The 19,430-nt window shown below is 35.9% G+C and overlaps 1 protein-coding gene and 1 pseudogene across 1 annotated transcript in view; one reads left to right on the top strand and one right to left on the bottom strand.

The window, feature by feature from the left end:
* Window positions 1-19,430, bottom strand: part of LOC101413984 (EGF-like and EMI domain-containing protein 1) — a 571,143-nt gene that overhangs the window by 113,142 nt on the left and 438,571 nt on the right. The window lies entirely within an intron of this gene.
* Window positions 16,470-17,266, top strand: LOC111765420 (large ribosomal subunit protein eL6 pseudogene; annotated as a pseudogene).

Here is a 19,430-nt window from a genome sequence, read left to right as displayed (position 1 = left end):
ACAAACAGCTTCTATATGAAGAGCCAAGATTCAAAACCCCAGTTTCTGAGGGAAAGTTAAAGTTCTTTTTCCTTCATACTATGCTATCTCCAATCATTTTTAGGTGGTTCGAAGTTATAGGAGATGAGGTACGTCATACATGTTTTGGACATAATAGATGCCCCAGTGAGATTTATTAATTTTAATGAAGAAAAAAATTCAATGTAAATATAAACAAAAGTACTCACATAGTAACAGATAAATTGCATAACATAATAGAGATCTAATAACTCTATTCACTTATCAAGACACAAATCTTTAATTCAAAAGAGTCAGTGGTGTCAAAAATAGAGTTGATCAGTGTCAGAAATATTCCAATGAATGCCACCGAATGGACCTAGATTTAACTCACTCATTTTAGAGAGCAGATCTTATTTTTTTAAAAGGGGAGAATCTGCTAGCATGTGATGTGACAGTATAAGGAAAATACATTTTACAGGTTTATCATTTAAGAGTTTCTGACTGCAGGCATACAAGGCATAGATGAGGTTCTCATGGAGAATTGAACAAGGAAGAGAAATTTGTAGGGGCTGAAGTGCTTTAGTCAAGAAAACCTGCATTCTGGCCCCTGTGCTCTTGCTTCCACCAGTGTTCTGAATGCAATTTTGTGGATTCACAAAGGCAGCACAAATGAAAGCGGTGGAAAAGAACAGGCTAGTAACATTCAAAGGAAAGCAAAAGCTGTCTGGATTGAGGCTGATAACACTGAATTTGTCTAGGGACGGGTTCTCTTAAAATTCGCACTTGATGCTCAAGAGGCCGTACCAAGAATTATCAGCTATAAGTAGGCACTCTAATTTAGCTTATGAAGCAGTTATTGCTCTGGTTGAATGGACATTGATTAGAAATCGGAAGAATGTGCTGTCGTAGGTCAGGCTTTAATAATGCATGTCTAAAAATGGGAATTTTAACACAAAATATAAAGTTTATTTAGAGGTAGACTTTAATTTATGGGATTAAATTTATTTATGAAGAACCTGGCATTTGCTATTTCTTATTATATAAAGTTGTGGAGGAGCTGGCATTGTCAGAAAAGAGAAAAGCACAGAAGAGGTTACCTCAGAGGAAAGGAACATGTGGAAGAGAATAGAAAAGTCCTTTTGAAGTATAATGGAATATTTATCTTACAATTAATGTCCTAATCTTAGTATTTAAATAAGAATATCATATTTAAACTTTTTCAAAATCTAACCATCAAAAATGGGGACAATATATCACTTTGGTCTCGGAGGAAATAAACTAACACTAAATTATCCCCCTATTTAATAAAATAAATGAGCTGCAATAAATCTAGTAAGTTTTACCTCAAAGAACACTTATTTACGTGTTTTAGAATGCTCAAATAAAAATGGTAAATCTACCCTATGGAATACTATTTGACAGTTTTTAAATAGTAAATTCTATTTAAATGTGCTGCCCTGAAATTATGTCTATGCCGTAATGTTAAGAAAGAGAGAAGTTCTTGAACAACATATATAGTATGATATGCCCGTGTGTGTATATATATATCATACCACACATATATCAACACATATGCATAGACATTTATGTAAATATTTAGAATATATGAATGTATGCATACACACTCATGCTGGGATGTATGTATTTTTGTAAATGCTTAGAAGACTACAAAGAGTTTATATAGAACTGATACCAGTGGTTAAATAAACGTAAAGGGAAAGGTAGGAACAAAGGGTCAAAAGGGTTACTAAAGAAAGAATTTTACTTTCTCTGCATCATTCATATATTTTATAATGATAATGAACCACTTCTATCTTTTTTTTAAATCACTTATATTATGTCTCCAAAACTGGTAAATGAAATCACCAAATGGCACTCAGCTGCTAATCTTTATTGATCATACAGTGAATATATTATATAATTTACACATAATGTCACAGTTACAACTATTCCCTCTCGAGGGTTTTCGTAATGTCTTCAGTAACTTAGGATGAACTATAAAGACCTATTGACCACTTTTCAAAATCTAAACATAAGGCAAAAGTCTCAAAATTTACCACACAAAATATTTTTCAAAATTTTGTTCTAATCAGAGAATAACTGCTCTTTTTATGTCTTAATATATTCCCAAGTAACTGCTACAACACATGATAGATTAAGTTACAAGTGCTCATCTAAAACATAAAAGTGGTTGGGAGGTTGACTCTACTACTTTCAAAAAGGTTTTACCCACAAATTCTACAGAAAATAAAAAGGCCAAGGAAGAATTATTAAATGTAACTCAAAACTGATAGCTGTTGCTTCAGTTTTTCTTTTACATGTAAATCAGAATGAATCACATTGGCTAGCTGAACATTCTTTTAGTTACTCCACAGACAATAATTATCCTTTCTTCTATTCTAAATCTTCTATGCAAACCATATGGCACATTCAGAAATTTTGAAGGCTCTAATTAAAAATGCCCAGTCAAATTAAACAAGGTCACAAGAGAACTATATAAGGATCTGACAAATAATTTCAGAATAACTACACATAGAAAACAATATACCAGTCCTGTTGTCAGCCATTCTATCTGTGTATCTATCTGTATTCTTTGTGATGATTTGTAATACACAAAAGCTCAGAAAACAAAGCACATCAATGGTTGGTTTCTAAATACGAAAAGAAAAGAAAATGTCAGGGAAGCAAAGATGTACGAAAAGAAAGCAACACCTGCTGTAAGATTTTTGTCACCAGAGCAGTGAGTGTGCCTCGGCTCAAAGCAATTTAGACTCCCTGAACAGGTCCAACTCTGCTCACTCTGCTCATGGTAGACTGATATAGTGGATGCTACAGTATGCCACTCAGATCCCTCTTCAGGAATGAAGGACTTCTATACCAGGTGCCAGGAGTGCTACCAATATACAGCCCTGAGCTGTCAGCCCTCTTTGGGAACTGCGTCTGCTGAATATAGGCTCTTTATCCATGTGTATATCCCCTTCCTGGGGCAGCCCAAATCTGATGCCCCTTACCTTAACTGGGACAAATCTGAAGAGCCATCTCAGGTTTAGAACTTCCCATGAGATCGACTGAAGCCTTTTTGTGACTGCATCACACTGATTTCTCCTTCTGCCCTAACAAAATTCTTACATGTTAATCTCCATCTCAGAGTCTGCTTCCTGGATACATAACCTGCACCAAATATTTATAAAAGAACCAGGATACAAAATCAAATTTGAAAGAGAATAAAATTCAGAAAGATATAGTTAAATGCTTGTGGCAGTTTGATATTATTTATAGATTCCAAAAAGAGATATGTTTGTAAACTGGTCTGTTCCTCTGGGCATTTGACCACTTTGATTATATTAATTCAGAGGTTTCACTTTTACTTTATTAAATCAAGAGTAGGGTTTTGATTCGACCATGTCATCATGGCATGCAGGGTTGAGTCACTGGCCCCTTGGTGGACTATATAATGAGACGGTCAATCAAGAACATGGAAGTAGATAGAGAAGAACACAGGAAGAGAGACAGTTCCATAGATGAGGCAGAGGCCCTGGGAAAAGAGATGAGCCTGACTGTCTACAGCTAACCTTGTAAAGAGAACAGAGTAGCTGAATCTGGAATGAAACAAGTCCTCTCACCTATAAGCTGAGATTGGAGGAAGCTAGGTCCACAGAGCCTTAAGAGGAAGAGGAAGAGGAAGAGGCGGCTGAACCCTCGCAGATATCACCTGCCATCTTGATTCAACATGTGGCAATAGAGTTTGGTGAGGAAGTAACTTTGAGTTGGATTCTTTAGGGCCTTGTAACTGTAAGCTTTTACCCCAAATAGATACCCTTTATAAAAGCCAACAGATTTCTGGTACTTTGCATCAGCACCCTTTTGGCTGACTAATACAATGCTAATGTTGGAAATAATTTTATTGGTAACATATTTATGTGAAACAACATATTATTAATTTTTAAGAAGCAGTCTCTTTGGAGAAACTATTGAACTCCTGTGAGTGAGCTCTCAAGGTGAAAGTAAAAACTATTTGCAATAAAGAAAAAGTGTGGTAAGAACTAGATGTTTATTTAAAACAAGTAAAATTACCTATATTTAGAACCTATTGGTAAGGCCATTAAGATGGATACCTTCATTCAGGAACCTGGAAAAAGCCCTGTAGGTATTGTAACTGAAGAAGATATCACACAGCAAAAGAGTAGTAAATTCTTAATCAAGAGTGAACATAATACAACATGTATAAAAGAGCACTTTAATATACATAGTTAAGAAACAGTGACCTTTGAAAAGTATCATGGCAGATAAATTTTTGGTCAACTGAATCAACAATGAATATTTATTAAAAAAGTGGAACACACAAAATATTAATACTGACCTCTCATGGGGAAGAAACTTAAAATATAATTATTGACTTCCCTAAGAAAAGCGTATTCTTGAAGAGAAAAATCCAAAAGAATTTTAAACTGTGGATGCATTTTTAGCTGAATATGTAAATCTTTTAACTGATTGGAAAGTCACACGTGGAGAAGATGGTGTTCCTCAATTTCACCTATTTAATAATTTACCTTCCAAAGAGAAACGATCTTTATTCTTCTTTGTTAGAATCACTGTTAATTTTATTTACTATGAATGACTGATAATTGCTTCCTAAAAATAACCAATTTTAATAGAAAAGTTCAATTACAATTCTGATCTACCCTGAATATAATACATTAAGATTCTTTCTTTCAAAAAAATTACTGAAATCCATGTAATAACATTTGGTACAAGTATATCAATTACAAAACAATGATATTAAAGATTTCTTTTAAGATATATTTTTGAAAGTATATTTAAAGTTTTTTCTTTCATCAAAAATCCAGAAATAGGGCTTAATATATTTAATTGTCCAGAAATATATATATATATATTTTAAGATTTATTTTATATATTTATTTATTTCTCCTACCCCCTTGAAGTTTTTCACTTGCTGTGTCTGTTTATCTTCCTTGTTTCTTTTAGGAGGCACTGGGAGCCAAACCTGAGACCTCTGATGTGGGAGGGAGGTGCCTAAGTGCTTGAGCCACCTCTGCTCCCTGCTTTTGTTTTGTCTCTCATTCTGTTTTTCCTCCCCGTGTCTCTTGTTGTGTCAGCTCTCCACGCCTGTCCATCACATCATCTCACTGTCTTCTTTAGGAGGCACTAGGAACCTCTGCTCCCTGCTTTGCTGTATCTCTCATTAGGTTTTTCTTCTTATGTCTCTTGTTGCATCATCTTGTTGTGTCAGCCTGCCATGCCTGCCTGTCGCACCAACTTGCTGTCTTATTTAGGAGGCACTGGGATAAGAACTAGCAACCTCCCATGTGGTAGGTGGGAGCCCAGTCGCCTGAGCCACACCTGCTTCCCCAGAAATATATTTTGAGCCCAGAAAATACTTTAGATTACCTTTAAATATTCTTACATCAAAATGTATTCTAATATTCTCATGAATATTTTCACAGAAATTTAATGCATAGCTTTTCAATTTAAATCACATATTAGGAAAATATCATTTCATAAGTAATATGCTGGATCTTTCTCTTATCACTCTTTGAAAGTTCTTCTTTAATTCTGAGCAACTTGAATATTAAAACCTTTTGTTTATTTCTTCTTTGTGAGTTACCAAACTCACAAAGTTCAAGTCCTTAAACGTTTGTCTGTTTTCAATAAATGCGGGAAAAGAAATGGAGTTATTCAGCAAGAGTTCTTAAATACATTTGTAAATATAGAAAGGGAGAAGCAAATGAGCTTGCAATACAGTGCATTCCCAAATAAAGGAGAAATCAAAAGTTTAAAAACTGGAGCTTATACTATCTTCTTAACCTAAGGAAAATAGGTCTTCACTCTGTGCTTATTCAAGCTTCCTCATGCATAAACATTTAAAATATTTTTATGGTTATAAAGGTAATATTTACCATGGTTGAAAAGATGGATATTACAGGAAAGAATTTCTAAAAAGGAAATTAATATCCCACAGAGCCACTATTCAGAGAGTATGTTAACTTTTTGGTGTATTTCTTTCTAGTTGTCACCTATCTGGATCTCTATCTGTATTTCTATCTTCATGAATTTCTACTTCAGCCTCCATATCTCTGTCTCCATATCCATATCTACTTTATTTCTGCTTTATTTATTTTTAATCTGTGTGTGTGTGTGTGTGTGTGTGTGTATCTACTAGGCAGTGTGTGGGCACTAAGCTATCCTCCCATTTCCTTGCCTCTTTCTTAAAAACATCCTTACAGGAAATCGTCTCCCTTATTTTTACTTTCAGAAAGAAAGAAAGAAAGGAAGGAAGAAAAAAGCCAATCATCTTACGTACCTCAACCTGACAAAGACCTAGTTACAGTGTTTCCCAAGCCCATTTAATCCTGTTTGCAGCTGAAATTTTATCTCCTGCATTTTAAAAAATATAGAGATCATATCATGCTTTATAAATCTGTTTTCTGCTTCTTTCCCACTGATTAGTGTTTCATAAACATTTGTCATACTGTAACTCTATTTTTGAAACCATTGCTTAATATTCCAAAGTATTCTTTACTCCACAGCAGGCATTCACGGACAGCGTTCTCAAAGGCCCTTGGCAGGCAGCATCTCTGCCACCTTTGTGCCAAGCTAACGGGCTAGGGCCCTTTGGCCAAGTCTGGGAGCCTTCACATCCACAGGCCAACGTTCCTATGTCTAACACTTCCCTGGTCACAGCCCAGTTCTCATGAGACTCACCAACATGTCTGTCTCCCCCCAAGTCCCCATAAAACCTGCCCCTCCCCTTCCTCCTCAGGCTGTTTCTGCCTCTTTCCACTTTTATATGTTCATGAATGCTCTCCACACTCAAGAGTATTGTGAAATTACTTGTAGGTTATCTAGGCTTTCAAAATCTGCAGCATAGCTGCCACTTAATGTGTCAAGTGGCCCCCAAATCCTGGGAAGGGAATGCCTCCTCGTAGATGGGGAGAACAGATAATTTCCAAATTCCTGGTGCCATGGCAAGAAGAAATGCAATACTATTGAAATATACTACTACGCTTCCTCAAATTTTAATTTAGAAAGACTTCCATCAAAGTAAAATTATTTTGTGCCTAAACATATCTTTAGAGGGCCTCATTGTTCTAAATGATTAATTCCCAGAGACATCAAGATTGTCTTGGCATTGCTGTAGATTTTTTGTAAACTGAAGTACGTTATCTGTTTGCTTTATCTAAAGACACATCTCCACCAGTAATAATAAAATTCAAAGACTACAAATAGTTTGTCTAATATTCCTTAACTCACTCAGCACACTGCCACTTGTATGTTGTCAAAATTTCATGAAAGATTCATAGAGGACGTGTTTACATCAACTGTTTCGATTGTATTGGGGCTGTCTTTATATATCTAGACAAAGCAATATTAATAAAACTAGTCTTCTTTTGTATCATGCTCTCCAACACTTTCAAATGCAGCCAGGTAACTTTTGTTATCAGAGTTCCTGCAATGAGAATTAGCTGATAAGATTTCGGTAAATAAGGGAATTAGGTCAATTTTATGCACTGGTTTAGACTTGAATTTTCCCCAGCATGTTAGTGCTTTGCCCCACAAAGAACCAGACATAAATGTACACTACACAACTGAACACAGCAAATGAGGACTACAGTACTATCCACAATGCTTACTCCTTCCATATTCTTGACTCAGGTTGGCCACATGGTTGCTCTTGGAAGCACACACATCCCATGGATTTTGTGTACTTTGATCCTGTTGTCTTCATGACTCAGAAGGCTCAATCCTTGATTGCTCCCCTTTTATTAAGCTGCTCCCCTCTTTTTTAAAGATAGAGTCCTATATTTACTGTGGAATTTCTTTATTAAAACTTAATTGACCATTTAGATTATAATAGTATTTTTACTTGTATGGTTGTTTTAGGTCATGCTTTGGTTATAAAGTTGCACGTGTCTTAGTTTCTAGCTTCTATGACAAATGCCACGCAATGGGTTGGCTTAGCAACAGGAATTTATTGGCTCACATTTTCTAAGGCTAAAAGGCTTGCTTCTCCCAGGGGTCAGTAGCATTTGGCTCGTTGGCAGTCCTTGGTTTCCTTGGCTTTCCTGTCACATGGCAATGTCTTAGCCTTTCTCTCCTGGGTTCCCACTAACTTCCTACCCTGGCTCTTCACTGTGACTTTTTCTTTATAAGGCCTCCAGTCATAGGGTTAAGACCCACCCTGATTTAGGTGGGCCACACCTTACCTAAAAATAACATCCTCAGAGGGTCCTATCTACACTGTGTTCATAGGGGAATTGGATTAAGATTAAGAACATGTTTGTTGTTTGTTTTCCCCTGGGGTATATTATATCTGTCACAACATGTTTTGAGTTATTGTGACCTTATTATTTTTAAAATGTCATGATTTTGAAGTCTGTGAGGTTTTTTTAGGGACTCATATTTCAGGTAACAGTAGAAATACCTGCAGCCACTGAGGCTGCTGGCCCAGTAAAGACATTTTAAGACCCACTGGTGGCAGCGGACTTGGCCCAGTGGTTAGGGCGTCTGTCTACCACATGGGAGGTCTGCGGTTCAAATCCCGGGCCTCCCTGACCCATGTGGAGCTAGCCCATGCACAGTGCTGATGCGTGCAAGGAGTGCCCTGCCATGCAGGGGTGTCCCCTGCGTAGGGGAACCCCACGCACAAGGAGTGTGCCCTGTAAGGAGAGCCAGCCAGCAAGAAAGTGTAGCCTGCCCAGGAATGGTGCCGCCCACATGGAGAAATGACACAACAAGATGACACAACAAAAAGAAACACAGATTCCCGTGCCGCTGACAACAACAGAAGCGGACAAAGAAGCAGCAGCAAAGAGACACAGAGAACAGACAACCGGGGTGGGGGGTGGGTAAGGGGAAATAAATAAATAAATAAATAAATAAATAAATAAATCTTTAGGGGAAAAAAAAGACCCACTGGTATGTGTCTACAGCTTCGCCTTGCCCATAGGCAGAGAACAATTTAATACTTACCTTCATTTCTCTGTTTAGTCACTTGGTTATGTGTCTTTGGGAAGATGGGTTTAATTTCTATAAGCTATGATCATCTGTAAAATGGGGCTTAGTAATATTTCCTAACCCATAGGGTTGTTCTGAGGATTCAAGTACCTGATAACATAGAATCTGGTATATAGTAAGAAGTCAATAAATGTTAGCTGTTATTTGTTTTTATCATTTCATTATTATTGAGGATTTCAATTTCAGGAGGATTCTTCTAAATTTTTTCTCTCCTACTTCAGGAAAACTGATAACAATTAAAAGCAATTCTCTGGGAAAGTTTATTTCCAGTAATATTAGGAATTAATCAGTGATATCATACCCTTCCCTGATTCTGCTTTTGATAAGGTGGATACCACTGGGGCCCTAAAGAAGTTGACAAAGGTGAAGGTATCCTGAAGAGAACATAGAAACAACAAAAGAGGGTGAAGTAACAAAGAGATATTTCTTAAACATTCCCGAGTTCTACTTTAAAACTATCTCCCACACAAAATTTTCTAACAAGTAGAGTTCCATCTACACTCTACTTGTCTTTGTAAAACCCATTATTATTCTAATAGCAAAATCACTAAAGAAGAAAATCTTGAATTCCTTTTTTTTCCGCTGAAGGTTGGCTGTTTCAAACCTCAAGCTGTGTCCAGTTCTGTTATATGACAGGCCTCTGAACATTCCCGCAGAAGGACATGACACATGTTGAAAATAAAGTTATTGCATAAGAAATATAGAAAATAATGATTGATCTCCCACAGAAAACATCTGCTTCTTGTTAGCTGCTAAATAAATGTCCTCTCACTGGGATTTGCAGAAGTTCTTAGTACCATATGAACCTAGGGAAATGCCAATGAAGGCATGTACAGTCCAAATAGAACATGGCAAATGCTATTTCTTTTCCTATTTCAGTCTCACTCTATCCCCTTCCCACCTACCCTCACCAACTCACAAATACACACTACTGTTAGCAGAGTGTTCATTACATCCACCAATGAAATAATTTGTTTTAAACTTGAAACATAAAAATCTCTAAACAACAAGTAATATTCAAGAAAGGTGATGTTTGCCCTATGTCAATTAGAAAAAGAAACTTTACTTGGGGATATGTTCTTAATCACACATAAGACAATGAAGGGGAAAAAAATCTAAATCTAAAATGATTTAAACGTTAGGTAACAAGAACAAACTAATATAGTATCTATATGATAAGTTATTCTTTTTTCAGTTTCTCACTAAAGATGTGAAGAATATATTTTCTTTGGATATGCATATCTCTAAGTTTAACTTTGTTAGGTTAAAAAAAAAATCACTCTTTTTCTGTAAGCAAAATGTCCATAAAACAGATGCATATTTTAATTTCTGGATAAAAGTTTAAAGACACTTATTGACTCTTATCTAGTCTGCTGCCTTCTTATAACCAGGGAAACTCTCACTAAAAAGATTACTGGGACAGACTTTTTTTTTTAATCCTCTCCCCTGCAGCTTGCTTGCTGTCTGCTCTCTGTGTCCATTCACTGTGCATTCTTCTGTGTCTCTGTATTTATTTACTTATTTATTTATCAACCCCCGTTGCAGTTTGCTTGTTGTTTGCTCTCTGTGTCCATTCACTGCATGCTCTTTTGTATTTTCACTTGTCTCCCTTTTTGTTGTGTCACCTTGCTCAGTCGGTTCTCCATGGTGCTTGCAGGCTGGGCAGCACTCTGCGGTGGGTGGGCAAGGCTGCCTTCACAAGGAGGCCCTGGGATGTGAACCCTGACTCAGTCACAGAACCTCATCTGCCTCCTTGGTTCATTCTCTCATGCTTGTCTCCTCTGCTCCTTTGAAGACAGGGACTTATGATTTTGATTAGTGTAGTCTCACTTTCTTTCCTTCCCACCTACCCTCATCAACTCACCTAACACACCCTCTGAGGCTTAGCACTGTGTGATTGTTACATCAACCCTATGAAACTCACATGTAACTTTATGAAGGCTGGAAAGCCGAGAGCAAATAAAGCCTATAAAGACACTCATAATCTTTTTACTCTAGAAATACAGCATTTACCCTAAATGCAATATTTCACTAATTTCAAATCTAGTTTTCCTCTATTATCACCCTATTTGAGCCCTGACAGATAATTCATGGATGTGGGAAAATATTAAGTAAAAATTAAGTTAAAAATTAGCAAGAGATAGAAACATGATGTAAAACACTAGACAGATCATGGTGTCATATACACAGATAGATGGATAAGTATAGATTTATAAATACTTTTATTTATAAATAGGTTTATGAATATGATTTATAAACAGAAAAGAGACTTGAAGGCTCTCACTGACTTATAAACCTGTGATTCTATCCCTTTTTTTTTTTTTTTGATATATAGGAAGTTTACCTTTTTTATTTTGGCTATTCATACTCAATTAAAAATATATTTTATCTGCCACTACTATATCTTTGGAAAGGATAAAGAAATTTAATATGGAAACTCTTGATACCATCCCTTCCAAAAAATCTCTGCTTTCTTAGGTAATCTATAAGAAACATATATTCTTTTTGTAATTGGAAAGCATTTTTTAAATAAAAAGAGATCTAACAAAGTATATTCTGATTTATGGTGATGAAAATATAAAGGAAAAGAAAAAAAATTGAAGGAAAGGAGAGAAAGGAAACGAAGGACAAAAGAAAATATTCCTCCCAGTGCATTAATTCAAGATTCCCCTATACACAGTTTCTAAGGGAGCATTGCATTTTTATCTCGAAGAAAATAATAATAATAATAAAAATCTACTATTTCATGCTTGTCTTTGATTAATATTTTTGCTCTTCTTATCTACTGTTCTAGATCCAATGGCTTCCTTAACTCTTCTACTGGCCAACCTTACCAATATATCTATTTGAAGAAAAAAATATATAACACTGAACTGTACTTCTAAGAAAGGGCATGGGTGGTCTCCTGGGAAGCTGAGTATGATGACACACTTTGCTACAAAGAGACTAAAATCCATATGCATTTATGATATTTTCACTGATGAACAGCTTGAGAAGGGCTCATTAATATAACCTTTCAATGATTCCAGATTCAGAGTGTCTGCAAATATCAGCCATAGCCTAGAAACAATTCAAAGCAACCCAGAAATTTTTTAAATAGAATGAATTCCAATTTGGAACATGCATGAAAAAATATCCGATAAATCTGGGATCTAGGTCATGCCTTTTAACAAAAAAAGGCACTAATTATGTAAAGCAAATGTGATGGATTTGCCACCCATTGAATTCTTATCAAATTTTTATTACATTTCATAAAAGAAGTATTTCTGGGATACTACCATATTTTCAACTTAAATTTCTCTTTGAAGGGATTAAAAACATCTTTTCACAAAAAGTATATGAAGGCAGGTGACATCATGGAAAATGCACTAGATTAGGAGTAAAAAAAAATGGTGGTTCTGCCTCTTACTAAACATGAGCAAATCTTTTAATCTTTCTGAGCCCTATTTTCCTTGCTTAAGTAGAAACAGGAATACTTTACATTTTACAGAGTGCTAAGCACCAATGTGTTTTTTTTACAATATTATAACAATTTCAGGTGAAAAACTGAGAATGAAGATAATATTGGGCATCAGCGAATGATACTGTCACATCATTACATTATTATTTCAGCTGGTGAAAGGGTATAAACACACAGCGTCAGAATGGCCAGGTGGGCTTAGTTAAGAGATCTGACGGAAAGAGGCTGCTCTTCTTGCCTGGGGCTCTGACTCTCAGTGTGACAGAGTCAGAGGCCTGAATGGACTGGTCCACAGGCAGGCCCCACAAGATCGAGTGCACATGGGTTGAACGGAATGCCTAGTTATAAACATATTAATGGCTTAAACCCCTGGTCTGTTCTTCTCCCCAGGGAATCACATTTTTGGGGAGGAAATCTACTGAAGAAACCAAATTATAGATAAGAAGGTGGCGCTGTTAATCTGGACAAAGGAAGTCACATGCCTTCAACAGTTACTGCCAACAAGCTCAAAAAGCTCAGGGAATTACACTTCTCTACATATGTTACTTCTTTTTTAAGCAGAATGGGCAAAAAAAACACAGTCATCCTTGAGAAGAGTTCAAAACATTTAATTAACAAACCTTTATTTTCTATGATGCATGCTGGGTTCATATATAAAAAGTTGTGAAATGGGGGCTGTACTCAAGGAGCTTTGAATCTAGTGAGCCATACAAATGTGTGAAAGACTAACTATAAACAAGGATAATAAGAAGTGAGTATTGTGTGGATTTTGCATGAGTGTGTGATGAGTATTGAAAAAAATAAGTGGAAGGAAGATAACTGGTATTTTCCATACAGAATCCCATTTAATTTAACCCCAATTCTATGATGTAGAGACTGTGACCACATAGCAGCTATGGTTACTTTGTCCTCTAAAAATCTAGAGAACTTTGGCTCCCATAGCCCTGTTGTAGTTTCCTAGGGTGCTTAAAGGCGATACCATGAGATGGATTGGCCTAAATAACGGGAATTTATTAGCTTACAGTTTGAGACCAAGAAAATGTCCAAATCACCATTAAGGTGATGCTTTCTTCCCAAAGACCAGCTGCCAATGACCTTGGCTCCTCTGTTACATGGCAAGGCACATAGAGTTGTGAATCCTCTTCTTTCTTTTCCAGATTTCGTTGCTTTCAGCTTCTTGCTTCCGTGGCCTTTGTATTCTCTCTCTGTATTCATTCCATTTATAAAGGACTTCCATAAGAAGATCTCTACCCATTCTGAATGAGGTGGGTCACACCTTAACTGAAGTAGTCTCATCAAAAGGTCTTACTTACAATGGGTTTACATCCATAGGAATGAAATAGATTTAAGAACATCTTTTTATGGGACACGCACAGCTTCAAACCACCACAAGCCCTTTTGCTGTAGAAAACCATCAATCAAGAGGGTCAGCAGAAAACCTGGGAAAGTACAGACTCACTCATGGGAGGCCAAGCAGTCCTGACACAGGGCTTTAAGTGAATGAATATCCTTGCTTTGCTGGTGTTTTTACTTACTGTATGTTATCAATCACAGATACTTATTTTATGGTATATAATACTTTTTTATGTTTCAATATTTATAACTACAAAATTTTAATTACTTCAGCAATTGCCCATCCCCCTTTATTCTCCACAACACTCCTAGTTTGAATAATATAACTACTCCCCTGGCCAGGGTTCCTGGGCAGCAATCTGCAGGGGAACTCCTGGATTCACTGTCTCAATCCTTGAAGTACCAGCCATATATGGCACCCAGAATTTTTCTATTGATATTTAAGTAGCGAAGTCAAATGCCAACTAGTATATCAAACCTCTGCCAGGACCAGAACAGATTGTGATCCTCACCAGGCCAAGAAACTCCAGGTGGTTGCCTGGGCAATCTCAATCTTTCCTTTCATTAACCTCACTGTAAAAAGGAAGGATATTATGTCATTGAATCTACAAAATTACTTTATTGTGAACATATTTCAGATTGCCTCCCTGCCAGAGAGGAAGAAAATATGGATTATATTTTCTGAACCAAATTTTGGGACACATTAGTAAAAAAATTTGTTCTTCTTTGTAAATTTATTTATATAACAACTGTTGTAAAGTCAATACATATTTAATCATACCCTTAAGAATGTCCTAAATAAAAAAGAATAAGCTCATATGAAATCAGGTCGTTCCTAGAAAATTTGGGTAATGTTCTTATTTATGTAAAAAAATAATGCCTGAAGTAAGTAGTTCCAAAAGAAAAATCAGATGATGGATTATCCTAAATGATCCTAAAGCATTCTTCTCCAGCTTTAGAAAAAGGATCATCTTAGATACAGAAAACAAAGCCTCAATTCTTCCTAATGTCTCACTAACCTGAAAAGGAATAATTCTGACTCCCTTAATATTGGAGACAAAAAATAAAATTAGCTTTAAGCAATAAAATTTAAAAGAAAACGATATTGCAGAGTTGGTCATAGTGAATACCATCAATTTAACAACTGGGAGTGAACTGTGCATAAAATATTATTTGAAGTCTGGGTCCTGCTTGGCATAAAGAGATATCATATAAGCTAGTGTTTAAAAATAATAGCTACAATAATAGCCCAGGACCAATAGCTGATAAAACAAACAAATATATCATGGTGAAAAACAGTTTCTGTAACTATTGCCTTTCATGATGCGGTGGGGAGCACACTGCTTTCTATAAATAAAATAAGTAATTCTTCCAAAAAATTAGATTCTCTCTATAGGGCAGGGAAAATTGTCATTTATTGAATTGTACTCAGGAGCCCAGGATGTTAATTTATCTCATTTACGTCCCTGTCTTATGCAGGATTAGCTAATCATTGGGGATGTAACAATGAGGTCAACCAATGAAAACAGGAAGGGAAATGATTTCAAAAATGGTATGTTAGTAACTTTGACCTACCTCTGACCTAATGGTCTTTGGAGAATTTAAAATCATTTTGGATAAATTATCAGAATTCTAAAACAAATAGATTCAGGAGTTAGTTATATAATTGGAAACTAATAAAAATGAGCAAAAATATATCAATGTTAATTTCAATTCTGAAATTTCAAATCTTTATGCTTGATTCAAAATTGTTTTAATAACCTAGTGACACACTAAGAATTGAGTGTATTGTCAAATCTAATGAGAAAAGTATACAAAAGTGATGACTAATGTCTAAAATGTGTAATAATGAATATTGACTAAAGTTCCATTAATACACACAACTGAGGATGACCACTAGCAAGTCTGGGACGTCCCTTTCTGTTTATTTTTTGTTGAAACCACTACTAGTGCCAATAGTTTAATAACCACAATCTGGGTTTCCTTTCATTGTAGCCAATAATTAAAAAAAATGTGCTTGCATATTTTGATTTTGATAAGTTTAAATTTTTATCAATTTATGTTTGAATATTTTTACTGAATGTAAAATATGGTAAAGTTTAAGGAAACTGAATAATGCCATTTTGAAAACATTTTGTTTTTATTAGAAAGTATTGCATGCTCAAGGTAAAAAAAAATGTAAACAGTACACAGGAGAAACAACTGAAAATAAAAGCCTCATTCTCTTTCTGACTAACCTCTTATATCCTTCATACCCATTATTAACCTAATGTTAGTAATTTCCTGTAAAAGCATCCAGATATTTTTGGTATCTGATCACACACACACACACACACACACACACACACATTCACACATATAGTACAACTGCATATCAGATAACTATCTCATTCTTTTTGATGATTATCTCATTTCTTAGTTTGCTAATATTTCTGACTGAGTAAATCCATTTGTAAACAGGTCTGGGTCTAGAGGAAAATCCCGGATGGAGGAGCCAGTAAGAAAGTATTGTCCTTCCCATCTTACAAGATCGCAGGTGAAAGTTACCAGCTGGATCCTAAAGCAAAACAAAACAAAACAAAACAAAACAAAACAAAACAAAACAAAACAAAAATAAAAAATCCCTGAACCTAAGAAGATTGATGCCTGTGGCAAGGTTAAAAAGGGTAACATCAAAGCCAAAAAGCCCAAGAAGGGAAATCCCATTGCAGCTGAAACCCTGTCGGGGGGAATGGGCAGATGTTCTTTATCTGTGGCATAGCCTAGAAAGGCCACATGAGGAAGTACTCAGCAGCTAAATCCTGAGTTGAAAAGAAAAACCTGGGAAGTTTCCTGTGACTGTCAGAAAACCAGTTAGTGATGACAAGAATGGTGGTATCTCAGTGGTTAAACTTTGCATAATGCCTAGACATTATCCTACTGAAGATGTACCGTAAAAGCTGGTGAGCCATGGAAAAATGTCAGGCTGGAAAGAAAACTGCAAAATAGCATTACCTGGGAGTCCATTTTGATCATCTTCATTGGTCACCAGAGAGGTAAGAGGGTGGGTTTTCTAAAGCAGGTGAGGGGTGGCTTGCAACTTGTGACTGGGCCTCTGGGCCTCAGTCACGTTTCTCTCCACAGAATATACCAGAAATCTGTCATTGCCACCTCCACCAAAATTGTTATCAGTGTTGTGAAAATCCCCAAACGTCTCATTGATTCTTACTTCAAGGAAAGCCAAGTAAGCCCAGACACCAGGAACATGAAATTTTCCAGAAAGAAGAAATGAGCTTACAGAGCAGCTCAAGGTTGATCAGAAAGCTGTGAACTAGCAGCTTGGGCCAAAAAATCAAAGCTGCTCCTCAGCTCCAAGGCTACTTGCATGCTGCCTTCTCTCTAGCAAATGGAGTTTATCCTCACAAATTGGTGTTCTAAATTTCTTCTAATGAACCTAATTAAATAACTGATGCACTTAAATTGTAAAAGACAATTACATGTGAAGAATTCTCTAAAGACCTTTTCTATGACCGTTAGGTGGGGCAGAGGCTTTTTTTTTCCTAAAGTATAGTCAACCCAGCAAACACTGAGAGCAAGGTGTCATTTGTAAAACATTTGTGTTTCAATAAGCTGAGGAGAATTTTTCTTCTCATGCAGAATCACTTAGAAACGTTGACATTTTCAACGAATTACATATTTGAGAAATGAATATAAGCCTGTACTTTGAAATAAGAACAGAATGCAATTTTGTTTGCTAAATTACTCTAAATATCAATTTAACTGGATTTTTGAATAATTGAGCTTCCTGTCCCCTCAGCTACTGGTCTTTTAATATTAAACAGCCCCAATAACATTTTGCAGATTATCATGCCTAAAGTAGTACTTCAAATTGGGCTGTTAATGAGAGCGCTGGCAGATCTGAACTCCTTGTGAAATCTATTACGGATTGCTTAAAAAACTTTATTAAGGGAATATCATATGGGTCCATAAAATACAGGGATGTTTCAATACAGAATATGACTTTTATTAGTCCTCTCATGAAAAACGGCATCAGTTTGATTCGAGATGGCAATAAAAAATATATAGCCTATTCTAGGGAGCCCCATATTCTTAGATCTTGAGATGCGTGATTAGTGGGTAAAGAATTCATACCACACAGCAGGCAAAGCAACAGACAAAGTAAGATTTACCTTATCAAACATCTCCATTGAAAGTCAAATTTGTTCAGCCTTGCAGATATGGTTTTCCTCCTAATATTTTCTTTAAGCAGATTCAAGGATTATATAAATGCTTTTGTCATGCTTAAGATTAAGAATGAAACGACCCATTTACAGATACTTACCTCTGTTCAAAAATACCAGAAAATGCTCAAGAGTTCTACACCACCTTTAAAACATCTGAAAAAATATGAAATCTAATGTGTTTATTATATTTTAGAATATGTTGTATTCAACTGATTTTTAAAATTTCTCTTTTCTTTTATGTAATAAATATAGTATTCTTTATACTATGACAAAGATTGCAAGCTTTTAGATTTATATACTGGACACACCTCCTCCACATCCCATTCCAGTCTAAAAATACATTCCTTTGTACTAAGAATAGTATTATCTTTTTAAGCAGTACATCATAGTTGTTTTAAGTTTATTTTTCAAGAAATGTATAAACTTAAATGCACTGAAACAATAGAATTTAATCATGTTCTTTTCCAAGAGTCTGCAGAAAACTATTTGCCTCAAGACTATGGACTAATTTTTATTAAATTTTAATATAAAAATCTGCACTGCACTGTATCTTGAAGATAGTTCCTTAAATTTCAAGAAGTATAATGCTCAATTATAATTTTGCTAAATCCTGTTTCTTCCTAGGACTTTACTCTATCCATCCATCCCTTCATCTAACATTTACTGCACATCTACTATAGGCCAGGCCTTGTCTACACATCAGTGCTACTAGCAATTAAGACAAGATTCTTATCTTCAAGGCATTCATAGTCTGGTAAGAAGGACAGACAATTTAACAAATATTTAAATGCAGTGTATGAGGTTCTATTAGAGGGCTGGTCTAAAGGGCTGTGTGTTAGAGAAAAACAAAGGGATTAGGCTTCATTATATACTAGGGAAAATCTATTCCAAAAAGCCCAAAGTATGATCTGTCGGCTGTGTCTGTTTCATCCATCTTTACCTCCTGTTCCAATTTTCTAGGCAGCTTAAGGAAATAGCATGAAATGGGTTGAATTAAACAAAGGGAATTTATTTGTTTATGGATTTGAGGCTAAAAGAAAGTCCAAATCAAGGTATCATCCAGGCAATGCTTTCTTCCCAAAGACTAGTGTTCTGGGGCTGGCTGCTGGCAATCTTTGGTCCTTGGATCCTCTGTCATATGGCAATGCAAATGGCAGCCTCTCCTGCCCTCTCTGTTCTCTTTCAGTTTCCATCAAATTTCAGTTTCTGGCTGCTCCCTGTGGCTTTCTCTCTGTCTGAATTTCATTGAAGGACACCAGTAACAGAATTTAACACCCATCCTGAATGAGGTGGGCCACATCTTCTTAACTAAAGTAACCTCATCAAAAGGTCCTACTTACAAGGGTTCATACCTGTTT

The sequence above is a fragment of the Dasypus novemcinctus genome, chromosome 4 (assembly GCF_030445035.2).
Source record: "Dasypus novemcinctus isolate mDasNov1 chromosome 4, mDasNov1.1.hap2, whole genome shotgun sequence".
NCBI lineage: Eukaryota > Metazoa > Chordata > Mammalia > Cingulata > Dasypodidae > Dasypus > Dasypus novemcinctus.
The sequence above is the reverse complement of the archived record's forward strand: the minus strand, read 5'-3'. Positions and strand labels throughout refer to the sequence as shown.